Source organism: Microcaecilia unicolor, chromosome 9 (assembly GCF_901765095.1).
Source record: "Microcaecilia unicolor chromosome 9, aMicUni1.1, whole genome shotgun sequence".
Lineage (NCBI taxonomy): Eukaryota > Metazoa > Chordata > Amphibia > Gymnophiona > Siphonopidae > Microcaecilia > Microcaecilia unicolor.
In genome coordinates, this window is record NC_044039.1 from 210,859,007 (window position 1) to 210,876,335 (window position 17,329).

At 43.8% G+C, this 17,329-nt stretch overlaps 1 protein-coding gene across 6 annotated transcripts in view; it reads left to right on the forward strand.

The window, feature by feature from the left end:
- FOXN3 (forkhead box N3) overlaps window positions 1–17,329 on the forward strand; it is a 500,879-nt gene that overhangs the window by 459,861 nt on the left and 23,689 nt on the right. The window lies entirely within an intron of this gene.

Sequence of the window (17,329 nt, forward strand, 5' to 3'; positions counted from 1 at the left end):
TTTTTATTTGGTGGACCTACTTTTAAAGAAAAAAAAACATTGTTTGGTTTAGCTTTTTGTCATGAATAGTTACAAAAATAATTATACCAGTGCCAAAGATTTCTGTAGCAATCATTAAAGAGTGTCTTATTTTTGTTCTCGGACCTATAGAGAATCTTTATTGTGATACACAGAGCATTCCTCTGTGCTGGTATAATTTCAAAGACAACCATAATGAGAGTTGATTATGGTTAGTGTTGTTTACTGTTGTCTTCTCTTAGAGTTCTCAGGATGTTGAAACATCTCGGCTTCTTCAAGAGATGCTTCAGGTGCACCATAAAGGTGTCCCTACTGGGGACCACTCACAGCTAGTGTGATAGTGCAGACTGCGTCATCTGCTCAAGGTCACCCAGAGTTATCAGGCCTAGGGAATGGAGGCTAAGATCCCTCCTTGCTGCCTCCAGTTTTGGTAAGTCCAGCTCTCTGACTTGGGACCTCTACCTGTCTTCCGATTCTCACTTTTGAGAGAGCTTTGACATAAGACAAAAGGTACTCCTGTCGGTAACAGCCTGTAACTGCTGTTGAGGGAATCAGTAGGCTATCAATTCTTTTATTGAAAATATAGTTTTCTTATTAGCTGAGATTGCTCAAAACTGAACTTAAGAAGTGGATAAGCCAAAATCCTTCCCATGTCAAGGACAGTGTGCTGCTTACAAAGCTGCTGTCTGTCGTAATTGTATACCAGATTTTCTTCCACATAGTGCCTTTATCAGAAAAGGGTGAAATTCTGAGAAAGGGAAGGGAATACACAGTGGTCTTTGAACTGAGCTAAAACTTAAAGAGCTCACTGTGATTGGTAGCTGGCCTTAGCTATAGTGAAAGGGCTTCATATAAAGCAGTGCTTGAGAACTTGCACGAGGCTCTACAAGACGGTCTATGTGGCTGCAGCATCCTTATCCCCAAAGAGCATAGTCCTGCCTTTAATAAGTTAAGCTATTTGGGTAGAATTTTAGATGTGTGGAATTCACCGAGTTTGATGACATCAATATAGGAGAATGTTTATTTTAAAAGATACCTTTATGGCTTCCTCATATTGTCACCCATTTATATGATCTAGGGATCATCAAATGATGTTTCATTAATACGTTCTTTGAAAAAAAAATTCTTAATTATAAATTTTTTCAATTTTCATTTTACAATGTATTAGTGTTATAAATAAAATCCGTGCTCAGAAATCAAACGTGCCGAATGTGCCTAAATGAATACCAAGAGCACCCCATTTTCCAGCATAGCATGCCAGCATAACTAGTTGCATCAATTTCAAAATTATGAATGTACTAATTGTTCACTTATCTGAGCTGTTTTCTTCTCCAAAATCCAGAACGATATTATCAGCTTCTTAAAAGTTTCAAAATTTCACTGAAAGCTGTAGCCAACTCGTGCTTCAGATAGTCTTAAAAATTGTTACTGGTGTGCCTAAAATATATACCATTTATCTCCTTCCTTCTGACTGGGATCCCAGTTTCGTTGTACCCAGCTTGTTCAGGGAAATCTGTCCAAAACTCTCTGCACCTGAGCAAAAGTGACACAACTCAATGATATCAAACTTTATCAAGAACTTACATGAGGATCAAATTCAGGTAGAAACCATCCTAATTCCCTTCAAGCAAAAGAGGCTCCAGTTTCAAAGAAATGGTTCTGCTTTTGCCGTCTAATTCAACTTAATCGGTCAGATCCCCAGATAACCACAAACCAGGAATCTGAATGTAACTGGACAGGACATGGGGTGGTACACCAGAGGAAAACAAGGAGTTTCCATACGGTATATACTGAATTGTTCAATCAAAAAATGTTTGAACACCTATGTCAATGGCAGATGAATTTCATAAGCCTAAATGAATTAATACTCAACACATCTGTTACAAATTGTAAAAATATGAATCTGCAGATTTATTACTTAAAGAGAAAGAAAGGTCCAAGGACAGAAAGATAATCGAATATTAAGAAAAATTAGGCTCCGGGCAGAAGAGGCCATAAGCCAACTCCAGGCTCCGCTCATTCTGCCTCGCCTCAACCTATGCTTGGAACAACCTTCCCGAGCCCTTACGCCAAGCCCCCTCCCGGCCCGTCTTCTTTGCTTAAAGCCCACCTCTTCAATGCTGCGTTCGGCACCTAACCCTTACCGTTCAGTGAATCCGGACTGCCCCAATTTGACTGCCCCTATCGGACCGACCGTTCACATGTCTATTAGATTGTAAGCTCTTTGAGCAGGGACTGTCTCTCTTTGTTAAATTGTAGCGCTCTAGAAATGTTAAGTAGTAGTAGTAGTTTTATCTTTGGGAGAAGACCAGCAACAGGGTATAACATTTAAATAAGTAGGGTGAGAAGGCACAGCGTGTGTATGCAAGGGAGACTGGACCAGACAGACACCCATTTCCAGTTGACTCCTATCAAAGGTGACCCGTTGGGCAGTTATTGTCTGACAAGGTGGGATCCAGATGTAATTATATGAGTATCTGTATTTTTCCGTAATGCCTCTCTGTGCCTGTTCGGATATGTTGATAAGTAGGTTAACGGTTTACAGTTCGTTAAAACTTTATATACCAGCTGACAGCCAGTGATCATGGCCGTTTATTATTATTATTATTATTATTTATTAACTATCTTTCGCAAATCTCTGAAGACATACTTCTTTAACAAAGCCTAGAATGAGAACCGATAACCGACAGCCTCACTACTATACCTCACCAACCCAATCGGTTATGAAAGCCCACCCTCTGTAACTACCCTAATCACTCCCTCCTCCTTCTATCCTCCCTTACGTAAACTATGCACAATTCTACTGTATTTGATATCCTGATATGACAATGTTAACATAATCATGTAAGCCACATTGAGCCTGCAAATAGGTGGCAAAATGTGGGATACAAATGCAATAAATAATAAAAAATAATAATTAAAACTTTATATATCGGCTGACAGCCAGTGATCATGGCAGTTTACAATAAAAAAAAAAAGAACCATGCACATAAGTATAGAATAGAAAGAAGTTCCATTTTAAATAGAAAAGACCTAAACAAAGTCAAATATACAACAATACACCAGGAGTGGCCTAGTGGAGGAGTGGCCTAGTGGTTAGGGTGGTGGACTTTGGTCCTGGGGAACTGAAGAACTGAGTTCGATTCCCACTTCCGGCACAGGCAGCTCCTTGTGACTCTGGGCAAGTCACTTAACCCTCCATTGCCCCCATGTAAGCCGCATTGAGCCTGCCATGAGTGGGAAAGCGCAGGGTACAAATGTAACAAAAATAAAATAGATACTATTGGAGATTCTACATGGAATGTTGCTACTATTGGAGATTCTACATGGAATGTTGCTATTCCACTAGCAACATTCCATGTAGAAGGCTGCGCAGGCTTCTGTTTCTGTGAGTCTGACGTCCTGCACGTACGTGCAGGATGTCAGACTCAGAAGCAGAAGCCTGCGCGGCCACATTGGTGATCTGCAAGGGCCAACTTCTACATGGAATGTTGCTAGTGGAATAGCATCATTCCATGTAGAATCTCAAATAGTAGCAACAGTGGAGGAGTGGCTTAGTGGTTAGGGTGGTGGACTTTGGTCCTGGGGAACTGAGGAACTGAGTTTGATTCCCATTTCAGGCACAGGCAGCTCCTTGTGACTCTGGGCAAGTCACTTAACCCTCCATTGCCCCATGTAAGCCGCATTGAGCCTGCCATGAGTGGGAAAGCACGGGGTAGAAATGTAACAACAACAAAAAAAACCACATAGCAGACAATATGACTCAATCACCTAAAACTCTGGATTGTCTGGATTGAACACTTGAGATGTATTCATTTGTCTGTCTATTTTTGTAACAAAGTTGTCACACTTTTATAACAGGTAGTTCTTAGTCGTAACTTGAATGCAAGGTTCGGTAACTCACTGACAGTGGATGTGTGGTGATGACCTGCGTACAGTATCGGGGGTCTCTGCTGGAACAGCTAGGGCATTCTGTCAGATCAGTTAATTACCTTTCAGAATAAAATACAACATGCTTATTTCTAATTTGGTACCTTAACAATGTAGAGGAATGAGTAATAACCTCATATTAATATCTTGTGTGCAAGAGAATTGGCAAGTTTAAAAACTCCCTTCTCTTAGCTGTGCACCAGGCGGGGTGAGCTGTTACAGTGCCACCTTCTGGACGACATCAACGTATTTTCAAGGACCTTCCAGCTCCTCCTCTCAGCTTCTTCCTTATAAATGTCACTTTCTCTCTGGCGCTACAAACCAAAACAGAATTACCCAATTCACGTATTTACCAGCCACCATGCTGCAATTACTGTTACACCAGTGCTTGGTCCAATCTGATGTGAGTAACAAAGCAGTGACCATATGTATAACTCTGTTCCGCTATTTCCCACTCCAAAGGAGACCTACATAATAGTCCTCTAGGATGCATTGATTAAGACCTGGATAATGCTGCATCTACAGATTTTTCTCTTTTCAGTGTGATAATGCTTAGTGAAGAATGCATTGATCTGCAGGGAGGCCTCTAATCGCTCTAGCTAAGAGGCTTAGCCCTAATAAAGTGAACCTTCCAAATTCAGTCATCTGAAAGTTACCTCCCTGTAGCATCTAAGGTACTTATTTATCTGTCTGGCAGTTGACGCTGTGAAGGCAAATATACTGCTTTTATTCTACATATCAAGTACAAGCACAGAGTGGAGAGATACCATAGAAGGGAGACCAAACAACGTTTGGCCATACAAGCGTTTGTCCTTTGCTCTACAAGCTGAGCCCAGGGTAGAAAACTCTTGATTCAAGGAAGGTTGAATTGACTTTTGATTTAAAGTTGGGCATTGCTGTAAATACAACTTATCAAGAAAGAACTGAAAGAAATGAGAGACTGAGGGCAGAGCCAGCATATTGCTAATACGTTTGGCCGTTCAATGGTTACCACATACCACCTTAGAAGTGAACTAGAGTTTAGAGGCTAAAGGAAGACGACAATAAGCACCTTCCAAACTAAACTTAGGTTTTAGGATGATTTGACCTGCACTATCTCAGCTGCTTGAAAAAAAAAATAAGAAGAAGAATATCTAGGTGTCCAAATCATTTTCTTTAACTTGTCTCTTAAGGTCACGATCCAAATTCTGAGTGAGTTCACTGTAAGACCGTTCTGTAGACCATCAAGCAGAAAACCCAGAACAAACCTAACAGAAAACAAATGTTATAAATAAGGTAATGCGATTTGACAGAGGAGGTTTATTCTGTGAGGATTTCTCTCTTCAGAGCCTGCCCACCTTAGGGTCTCTCAATCACAAGAACTTGAGTCCAGAGGAAACACCAGATGTGAACCGATGAAGTATTTGTCTAGTATAGAAGCTCCAATGGGTCTAATTTGGATGACTAGTTTGGTTCTGAAAATCAGGGTCTTCTGGGATGATATGGCACCACGAGGATCATGGAGTGAGAATGTCTCCTGACCTTCTCCAGGGTCTTGCCTGATCATTGAGTAGAGAAGGAAGAGCTCCACCTCTTTGTGAGCATGTCTCTTGCCTTCACAGTTGCCCTTGAGTTTACTGAGAGACCATGGGACCTTGTTCTTGAATCACAAAGTTGTGAGATTCTCAGCTGAAGATCTTCAGCTGTGCTATAACATGGAGTATTACATAGTCAAATGACTTTCCAACTTATTTGAACCTCCTTGTGGAGAACCTAGTGATAAAAAGCTAGCAAAACCTTGTACCCTTCTCTAATATCCAAAATCTTCACAAAGCTAGGACTGAATGCAGCATCCTACCCCTGCTGTCTAGCATCAGTAAAGATTAAAATGATTAAAGGGATGGAACAACTCTCAGATGAGGAAAGGCTAATTGGGTTGGAGAAGAGACATCTGAGGGGGGATTTATGATGGAAATCCATAAACTCCTGAATGGAGTAAAACAGGTAAATGTGAATTCATTGTTTACTCTTTCAGAAAGTACAAAGAGTAGGGAACACACTCTGAAGTTACTAAGTAGTACATTTAAAACAAATCATAGAAAATATTTTTCCACTTAGTGCATAGTAAAGCTTTGGAACTTTGCCAGAGGATGCAATAAAAGCAGTTGATAAGTATTGCCATACTGGGAAAGACCAAAGGTCCATCGAGTCCAGCATCCTGTTTCCAACAGTGGCCAATCCAGGTCACAAATACCTGGTAAGATCCCAAAAATGTACAAAACATTTTATACTGCTTATCCCAGAAATAGTGGATTTTCCCCAGTCCATTTAATAACGGTCTATGGACTTTTCCTTTAGGAAGCTGTCCAAACCTTTTTTAAACTCCGCTAAGCTAACCACCTTTACCACATTCTCTGGCAACAAATTCCAGAGTTTAATTACACGTTGGAGTTGTATATGGACCGATGATTAAAACGAGCCTGCAGAGGACTGAAATCGTTGGATGGTAGACATTCAGAATTACGCAGAGGTTACACAGAATACACATCTATGGAAAATGGACTGTGAAGAAGGAATTTTATCATCTTGAAATCACATGTGCATTTTGTCATCTTTGCATCACTCTTTTTTTTGGGGGGGGGGGGGGGTCAGTTAAAATTATCACAGCCCCATATAATACAGGGGTGATATAAAGCATATGCTTAAATTTCGAGACTGTTTCATTGCCCCATAGGGTCTGAATTTGATGCAGTTTGAGGATTCATGGTATAGCGGGCCATATCATCTGGTACAGTCTGGGATGACAGAAACAAAACAGGAAACAAGTCACTGCAGTATCCAAGCAGCAGCAGTGATCCAAAGAAGGATGAGACAGCAGCAGTTCACTCAAACATAACTTTAATTAATTAATCTCTGCACGTGAGCTGATTTCGTCAGATCAGGAATTGCAGTATATATTGGCTACTTATGCATTTACAAGTGAGTATATTTAGGAAACCAGTGTGATCCCTGACGAAGGTTATCCGAAACTTGGCCAGGTTGGGTTTAGTTTCCATTAAAGTTCAATTTGAGTGACTTTTTGCTGTCTCGTCCTTCCTTGGATCACTGCTGCTGTTTGTACAGTCTGGGATGAGACACAGCAGAAGAATATTTCCTGCATGATACAGAGCAAATATTTCCCCCCCCCCCCCTAAATTCAGTCAGTACTAGGTAAAAAGTCCTTTATTGTTTTTTTAAAAACGGATATTAAAAATTTTACTGTACACTTGGAATCCAGAAACTGCTCTATCCTGATTCTAAAAATTATAGCATAGACCGAGTCTAAGAATTCTCCTTTGTAAAGGTGCAACATGATTGTTTCAAAGATGTCAAGTTACCCAGTTCCAGGCTGGAGATTCTTGGCCAGTCCATGTTTTGAGCTTACATCCCAAAGCAGTGTGGGATTTGTAGTAGCTGATCCTTCCCTTTGACATCAGTGCTGCGTGTCCCATAAAGTACAAGGATGGGGTGGTCAGAAATCCGGGACCGTCCCAAAATCTCCAGCCTGGAACTGGGTAACTTAGCATCACCATTTTGATTCCGGTCTCAAGGAAGATCTCCTCTTTAAATATAATCCACCTACTAATATCGAACACTTTTCTGACATAAGGGAAGTGGTGGCTCATTTCCTGGTGCTGATATTGGCATAGATAACACACATTTTTATTAGCTGAAACCCAAAGGCTTTTGTTTGCTTTGATCTTTTGCATAAAATTATGAAGTAAAACCTCCCTGTAAGAGTTTAGTCAATAGTGTAAATCACTGGTGTTGACTTAAGCACGATAACCATGTCTGCTATGTCTGTACAGTAGAAGGCAAGCCTGCTTGATAGAGATTTGCTTACTTGGGATGGGATTGTTAAGAAAGATAGTACTCTTTTGTATCCTAAAGTGTTTCTATTGAGTTAGACTATGATATTAAACATGGTAAGTTTAGTAATTGCCATCAGCGCTAAAAGACATCAGTTGTCACAATTGTGGCCTTGACCCCTCCCAGACGTGCCTTATTTCTGGTGGTCAGCTTCTTAGCTGGCTTCTGTTTCTTCTGTCTGTCCTTTCTGAGCTAGCTCTGTTTCTCTGTGCTGGCTGCTTCCAGTAGCATGACTCTAATTGCTTCACTATACTGCACCTGGGTGAGTTGAGCCTCTCTGTGTTTCAGCATGCTGGCTGCCTGGGTTTGGTAGTTGTGACATCATCAGGCAGGGCCTTGATAGGGAAGTGCTGTTCTTCCCTTCAGGGCCTTTTGCAACATTTGCATTTGCTATAGGTCCAGGTCAGTGTTGGTGCAGTGTGCACTTTTGACTTACGTGTCTAGCTTCCCTGCTTTTCCCTTGTGGCTCCCCTGCTTTCCCTTTTAGTGCTAGGAGCACTCCTGTTGTGTAGTGCTTAGGAGCCCTTCTGTGTTTGGTGCTTTTGAAGCATTTCTGGTAGTTTGGTGCTTTGGAAGCACCTGTGTTAGTTTAGGTTCCCTGCTTTTTCCCTATGGCTCCACTGTTGTCCCCTACTTAGTTTAGTGCTGTGGAGCACTGCTGTAGCCTGGTGCTTAGAAGCACCTGTGTTAGTTTATGTGTTTAGGTTCCCTGCTCTTTCCCTGTGGCTCTCCTGCTTACCCTAGTGGTGCTATTAGTAGCACTTCTGTTAGTATAGGGCTTAGGAAGTCCTTTTGTTTAGTGCTTAGGAGCACTTTTGTTGGTTTCTATTGTGAGCACCCCTGTTAGTTCAGTACCTAGGAGCACTCCTGTTTCAAGCTTGTTCTAGCATCCTGCTCCCTGTGTTATCCTATATCCGGTAAGTCCTGCCGGCTGCTCGAACTCAGGAGCTCAACTCCTGGGGGTCAGTGGCTAAGTGCAGGTGAAGCTGTGCGGACCAGTCTGGTGTACTCCAGTCCAGTGTGTTTCAGTCCGGTGTGTTCCAGTCCAGTACGGACCAGTCCGGTGTACTGCAGTCCAGTGTGCTCTGGTCCAGTGTGTTCCAGTCATTCCAGTCCAGTGTGGACCAGTCCGGTGTCCTCCAGTCCAGGGGGTTCCAGTCATGTGTTCCGGCTCGCTGAGCGGTGCCTGCAGTCCTTGCCCATGCCGGTGTGCTAGCCCAGTGTTGGTTGGTGGGTTTTGCCTGCTGCTGTCGGTCCTCGTCAGCAGCCCAAGGGCTCACGTTTGCTCCAGAGCCCGTCCCCACAGGCTCTGAACCTGAGAACCTGACATCAGTAAGCATGGAATATACCGAGGAAGCCCTTTTCCAGAGCTAGTGTATTGTTTAGCAAGAGGGAGAGACTTTCATTACTGTTTCGATAATATTAGCACAGAAAATAGCTTCTCTTTCCAGCTGAGCCTCAAAGGTGCGAACTTTAAATGAGTGACTTCATTTCATCCATTAATTAGCTCAGTGCTTTCATGTTTATTTATTTGTGACATTTATATCCCACGTTATCCCAAACAAGTTTGAGTTCACTGTGGCTTACAATAAACAGTATAGGATACATAACAAAGAATAATACATAAGAAAGTAATTTGTTGTAAGAATCCAATTTTACAATACAGTATCATAAACATACTGGGATAACTATGGATGTTTAACATTTAGAAAATCTATTATGAATGAGAAATTGTACATGAAGCAAAGAGAAAGTTAACGGTAAATAGAGGAATAACCAGTTCAGGTAATAATTGTTTGAGATATGGTCGTTCTTTGTGAGGGTTTGGTTGAATAGGAACGATTTGATGCAATATGTGCTTTTTTTTTTTTTTTAACCTTGTAAATCTACGATCTCACTGTTTTACAAAATGTAAACCTGTTATTGAACTTTATTTTTTTCTTAACTTCCTGAAGAAGGAATCCACATAGTCTCGAAATCCCATGTGTGTTGCTGTCTTTAGATCATTCTTTGGTTGGATCAATTAAAGTTATGCCAACTTCATGTTATACAAGAGGGGGTCAAAAGGACATTCAAACTTCATCTTAAATTGGGGGGGGGGGGGGTCAGTGCACTTACGCACGTACCTAAGCTTACGAAACAAGAGGCACAGATCTGCCCGCTTAAATTAAAGTATAGAAAAAAAAAACAAAGCAGATGGGGGTGAAATATGTTTTCTTTTTGCCTGAACATTTAAAACAATTTATTTCTCAGAAAAAATTATAATAATGCTTGATGAACTTAAACCGTTACGCTCTGCTTCAAGATTTGGATATTGGGAATTGTGATTATGATTTTGGGGGGTTATAATAATCTGCTATTGCTTTATTGCATCTAGTGATTTGTTTTTGTTAAAATACTTCTTCCTAAGTTAACGGCTCTTAGCCCCTAATTTTGGTGGTCTAAAACAAGTTTATAATAATTTCTTGGATTTGCTTAATTTGATATTTTTCCTAACTGTTTTTCCTACCCAATTAGTAATGCTTGTAAAAATTGTGGAAAAAATGAATAAATAAAATTAAAAAAAAAAAAAAAAAAAAAGCAGATCTAGGGCCCTTTTTACCAAACTGCGGCAAAAGGGGGGCCAGCGCTGACGTCGGCACATGTATTATACGTGAAATCTCACTTTCATACAGGAAATGGATGGGCAGCAAATAAAGCACTTGCCGCGTGGCCATTTGTTTTGGGGGGGGGGGGGGGGGCAACAATAACAGGGCAGCATTCGGCACTGCCCGATTACCACCAGGTACACTCCAGTGCTACAAAAATTAATACATTTTTATAGCGCCAGAAATGACAGTGCGCTAGGAGGGGTGGGAATTACCACTGGGCGGCCGCGGTAGCCTGGCAGTACTTCCTGTATAGGGAGCGGTAAGACCGCGTTGGGCTTACCGCTGCTTAGTAAAAGGAGCCCCTACTGAATTTAAAAGAGAAGTGATTTATTAAAACAGTTTCCCTTCTTTTGATAAACCACTTCTTTTAATTCACTAGATCTGCTTTGTTTTTTCTATACTTATGCGCGTACCATGCCATTTTACCTCCATTTTGGTGCTCAGCATCCGTTATCTCCCATTTGCACACCTACAATTGGCCGCCTGATTGGTTCTTAACTTAGGACTCTCTATATATATAGAATTACTCTCAGGGTGATTTAAAACACTTCCATGCTGTTTGCATGTGAAAAAGCAGAGTTAAATGTGTAAATTGGCAGCCAGACGTATGTTTGTTAGAAAAGACAGTGCCTATGTGTACGTGCCGCTGCGTACTGCGATTTGAAGGACCTCTATTCTGGGCACGGATTAGGCATACTCCGTATTTTAGAATGGTAATATATGTCACTCCCATAATGTCTCCATGTCTGCATTTACACCCAGTTCAACTCACACATAACTCTTGACTACCTTCTCGATTGAACCCGTGCTTTGGAAGAGTGTTTGGGGGGGGGGGGGGGGGATTCCACTTTGCTCTCTGGCATTCCAGCCCATCTCAAATAGCAAAATGGTTGAGTTTCATTGGATGACTCCTTAATCAACTTCCCGTAGCCCTGCTGCTGTACAGAAAACATCACTTGTATGTATGCATTGCTTCCATGCATAAATAGCAAAATCGCAACTTGTACGTGCACGTGGCACTACTTACAAATTACAGACCTTCTCGTGATGATGATTTTCGATCAGGTTTCTAAAATGGCTTCTCAAATTGTCCTCGTCACAAAATCTACGTGTTTCTATGGTTGCATTGTGTATATGTTTAGAAGGTCTCCATCTGCACTGAGGAGGTCATTTACAAAGGTGCACTAGCATTTTTAGTGCACGCTAATGAATTGCGCGTGCTAAACACTAGAGACGCCTGTAGGAATATATGGAGGGGCATAATCGAACGAAAACGTCTATCTCCATGGGCGTTTATCTTCGAGAACGGGTCCATGAAGGGGCGGACCGAACCGTATTTTCGCAAAAAATAGACGTCCATAAGGAAGTGACGTCACGTGCCAAGGTGGAGGGCTAAAAGACGAGCTCCGTTGGGGCGATTAACAAAAACGGCGATAAAATCCTCCTCGACTAGTGAAAAGTGGCCGGACAGTAAGGGAGGAAGTCCCTTCAGGTAATGCCGCCGAAGAAAACGTTGGAGCAATTCCGTTATACGCCGGAACGGCGGGAAAAAAGTGGAGACGGGAAGCAAGGACCAGAGCTGCGGGGACCAAAGATGGCGGCCGCGCGATCAGCGCCGGAACCGAAGAACAAGGGCGAAGAAGGCCGAGAGGTTGCAAGCATGCTGCCCGCGGATGTTGCTGAATTATTTCTGGAGCTGAAATCGGAGTTTGCGGGGGTCCGGCGGGACGTGCAAACCGCGCTCAAAGAGATTCGAGACGAGGTACGAGAATTAGGAACCCGCATAGGTGAAGTAGAAGAGGGTCTGGTGACCGTGCAATCCGAAATGGACACTATGCAACGAAAGGCCTCAGAGGATCAGGGAATGCTGTATCAACTTAGAGATCAAGTGGAAGATCTTGAAAATAGATCAAGACGGAATAACCTCAGATTTAAAGGTATACCGGAACTGGATCTCTTTACAAACTGTGCTAGCGTCATTAAGGAACTTTGCCAATATATTTTGTCTTTGGAGCAGGAAGTCCCGCCCCCGGAGATTCACCTGCAACGGGCGCACAGGGCGCTAGGTCCCCGCAGAGATAATCAGCCGCGGGATGTGGTGGCATGTTTTTTGGACTTCCCGATAAAGGAGAAAATTTTGAGGCTGGCTCGGATGCGCAAAGAGTTAATATGGAAGAGCTATAAAATCGAGATTTTCCAGGACTTGGCACGCACTACACTCTTAAAACGAGGCACTTTTAAAGAGGTAACCAGCTTCATGCGTGCCAAGGGAATTAAATACCGCTGGCTGTTTCCTTTCGCAGTCTGGATTACAGTTGAGGGGAAATCCCGAAAAGTGAGCACGCCGGAGGAAGCATGGTCGACACTGCGGGCGCTGGGCTGTAAAGATGTGCCGGATCATTCTCGAGAGCCACAGAACCAGGCGGCTCCCAGACCGGACTCGGCGTGGCAAGTTGTGGTCGGGAAAAAACAGGCTAAAGATAAGCATGCTCATTAGAGCGGACTACCTTGAAAGAGGACTTGGGAGTTTATTCTCCATCTGGAGTAAGAATTACGAAGGGGGGTACAGGGTTTGTTGAGGGTGGAAGGTTATTTGGATTATAAAAACCAAAGCTAAGTTTAATAATTGAAATAAAAATGTTAATAATAATAAGTACATATTATACAACAAAAAAAAAAAAAAGAGGCAGGGTTGGAGAGGGGTACAAACAGTGGGAGTTGTGATGGTATAGTAAAAGGAGGGTGGAGAGGGGGAATGGGGGGGATTTAAATAATGGATATGCTTTGGCCGACGCCTCAGGGACGAGATGTCAAATTTCCTAGCATGGCTGATCAGGATAACCTAGGATCAGCAAGGGGTAGGGAGGGAGGGGAGGGGGGGAAGGATAGGGGGAAGAGGGGAGGGAAAGGTCAGAAGGGGTTGGGAAAAGGGAGGGAGTTGTTGACAATAGGCTCATGGAATGTTAATGGGCTTAATCACCCTGGGAAACGGAGTCTGGTCTTTAAAGAAGTGCAAAGGATGCAATGGGATGTGTCCCTAATACAGGAGACACATTTACGTCCAAGAGATGGGCACCTTTTGAAACACAAATCCTTTAGAGAGGTCAGGGTACATCAGGGTCGGGAACCCAGGAGAGCCGGGGGAGTCGCTATATTGGTAAGACACACGTGCGGGCTGCATATTCAGGAGGAATTCCGGGATCAGAGTGGGAGATGTTTGGGAATTAGAGGATTATTACAAGGAAGGGAGATTACTATCCTTAACATTTATGCGCCTAATACGGGTCAGAAGCAGTTCTTTGAAGCATTAAAGGGAGAAGTGCAAGGGTTTCTTGGAGGACAAGTGTTCATTGGGGGAGACTTTAATGTAGCCCCTGATGGAGAATTAGATCACTCCAAGGGGCACAGAGGGATGGGGGGCCCGGGGCGTAAGGCTCTAGTATCTTTCTTGAGGGACTGTGAAACAGTGGATAGCTGGCGTCTATTGCATGGGACGCAGAGGAACTATACCCACTTTTCTCATGTGGCCCAGTCATATGCGTGCCTAGATAGCATATGGATACACCGGAATTGCTGGCACTGGCTGGTAGAAGCAGAGATAGGGACATGTCAGATATCTGACCATGCTCCAGTATGGATTAAGTTGCAAGGGCTCCAGGGGGAACAGAAGAGAGGGTTTTGGAAACTTAATGAAACTCTTCTGGGGGACGAGGTAGTAAGGGAAGAAGTTAGAAACACCATAGTGGAATTTTTTCAACTAAATGATACAGGAGACGTATCAGAAGGTTCTTTATGGGATACAATGAAAGCAGTAGTGAGAGGGGTCTTTATAAAATGGGGAGCCCGCCGGAAAAGGGAAAGAGAGAGACAATCATTAGAGCTGCACGGTAGGCTGGTGTACTTGGAGAAACAACATAAGAGGAACCCTTCCAGACAGTTGGGAGAAGCACTTAGAGAGGTGAGGAAGGCGCTGGGAGAGTTACAAATGCAAAAGATTGAATTTATGCAAACTAAATGGAAGCAGAGGGTGTTTGAATTCTCAAATAAGTCCAGTGCATTTTTAGCGGGGAAACTGAGGGCGAGGAAGGTTAAGACCTTGATCCAGAAATTGAGGGATGGGAATGGGGGGGTGGTATTATACGGATGCGGATATAGCTAGGGGATTTCAGGATTACTATGAGCAACTCTATAGGGCTAGGGAGGAGACAGATAACGATAATATGTCGGCCTTCTTGGACCGTATTGCATTGCCACATTTGTCGACAGATGAGGAAAGACAACTAGGAGAGCCGGTTAGGTGGGGAGAGATACAGCGGGTTGTTAAGTCTCTACCGAATGGGAAGGCCCCGGGGCTGGATGGATATTCCTCTCGTTTTTATAAATGCTATGTAGAAGAACTGGGACCTCATCTACTTAAACTGGGGAATGGGGTATTGGAAGGGGAGAATTTGGCAAATTCTATGATGGAGGCGGGGATCTCGCTACTGCTAAAACCAGGGAAGGACCCTACGGCCAGTGGGTCTTACCGCCCTATTTCATTGTTAAATGTGGATGTAAAGATCCTGGCCAAAGTGATGGCTAACCGGTTGGGGAGGGTCCTTCCTGGGTTGATAGGGGAGGAACAGTCAGGGTTTGTCCCGGGACGGCAGGTGGGGGACAATGTGCGACGTACCCTGCATTTGCAGTGGGCAGCGCAGCAGGGACTCCCGGGGGCCCTGATGTTAGCAATAGATGCGGAAAAGGCATTTGATAGGGTGGACTGGGAGTTCCTGAGAGAAGTGATGAGACGAATGGGAATTGGGGAAGGTTTTTACAGTTGGTTTTCAGCGCTGTACAGAGCGCCAAAAGCCCGACTACGGGTTAATGGGCATTATACATCTCTCTTTGACATTGGGAGGGGAACTAGACAGGGGTGTCCCCTCTCCCCACTCTTGTTTGCTATATATATTGAGCCACTGGCTGTGCTTATTAGGGAACACCCGGATTACCAGGGTTTTACGGTGGGGACGAGGGAACACCGTCTGGCCCTATATGCAGATGATCTATTATTATATGTGACAGACCCGGAGAAGACATTAGAGGTAGTAAGGGAAGTGATGGGGGAATAGGAACAATTCGCAGGGCTCCGGGTCAACATGGAGAAAAGTGAAATCCTGGGTATCACAGTGTCTCCAGACATGGAACACCAGTTGAAGCAGCAATTCGCGTTTAAGTGGGCTAAACAGAGCATAAGATATCTGGGGGTGGTTATACCTAAGGACCCTAAAAAACTATATGATTTGAATTATGGGAAAATTGTGGAGCGCATCCGACAGGATCTGTCACGGTGGAAAGGAATGTGGGTATCCTGGTGGGGACGGATGGCAGTCATTCAAATGAATATTCTCCCCAGATTGTTATTTTTGTTCCAGTGTTTGCCGGTTGCGATGGCGAGGGGGACGTTGCAAAAGCTACAACGTCTGATAATACAGTTTGTTTGGGAGGGTAAGCATCCGAGATTGGCAAGGAGAGTACTATGGGGGGAGGTGGAAAGAGGAGGAAGGTCACTACCATGCCTGGAATGGTACTTTTATGCAGCGCAGGTGAAAATGGTGCTCGAATGGGAGAGGAGACAGACCAAGTTGGTATGTCAGTTAGAACAGGAGTATTTCCCTTTGAGGAGCCTGAGATCCCTTTTATGGACCTCTGAGGGATTGGAAGCTCGGCTAACAGGGGTGGATAACCCGTTTTGTAGACATCTCTTACAAGTGTGGGAGCAGTTTCGGAGGAAGTGGGGACAGGGAGAGAGGGTGTCTTCTAGGGCGGAGATCTGTTGGGAACCAAAATTTGGGGCGGGAAAGGAGAATCGGGTATTTCTGAGATGGGAACGTTTGGGTATCATAAAATTTCGGGACTTATTACAGGGACAACAGATGAAAACCTTTGAGGACCTTAAGGCTCAATATGGGCTGCCAGAAAGTGATCAGCTCTCGTATATACAGGTCAAGCACTTTATGGGGTCCATGGGGTGGAGGGGGAACAAAGTACAGGAGCAAGAGAGCTTGGAGAACCTGTGGGGTATGTTACAGAGGGTTCCAAGGACTATCTCAGTTATCTATAAGTTTATAAGGGGGAGTGACCCAACCCCATTCCGCTTCAAGGGAGCATGGGAGTTGGATTTGAAATGTAATTTCTCGGACCAGGAGTGGGAACGGATTTGTGGGGAGGTCCGGCGGGCTTCCACTTGTGCACTAGTACAGGAAAATGCATACAAGGTACTGTCTAGGTGGTACTATACCCCTGAGCGGCTTAGGAAAATGTATCCGACTGCTTCTGATAGGTGCTGGAGATGTGAACAGGAGAGAGGCTCCTTTCTACATATATGGTGGGCCTGTGCCCGGATACTGCCATTTTGGATAGAAGTTACCAAAACAATGGTTAAAATGACAGGGGTTTCGATGGTGTGCAGCCCGCAGGTGTGTTTATTGGGAACACATAATGAAAGTGACTCCTGGGAGCGCAGTAAGCTGCTACGCTGGGGTATGGCGGCAGCTAAGTGCCTTATTGCCCGAAAGTGGAAAGATAAGAATCCTCCCTCCATGGGCGAGTGGAGGGAGAAAGTGGAGCAATTTGTACACATGGAAAGACTCACGGCATACCGTAGAGATGGGGAATTGAGAAGGAAGAGGGGGTGGTCACGGTTAAAAGGATGGTTGGCACACATATAGTTGAGGGGAACGGGGAGGGGGGAAATTTATAAAGATTAACAGTATGGGGTTTAAGAAGTACAAGGGATGGAGGGAGGGGGGGCTAGGGGGGGAATAAGGGTTGAAAAATTTACAGATGGAAGAAACAATTGGCTA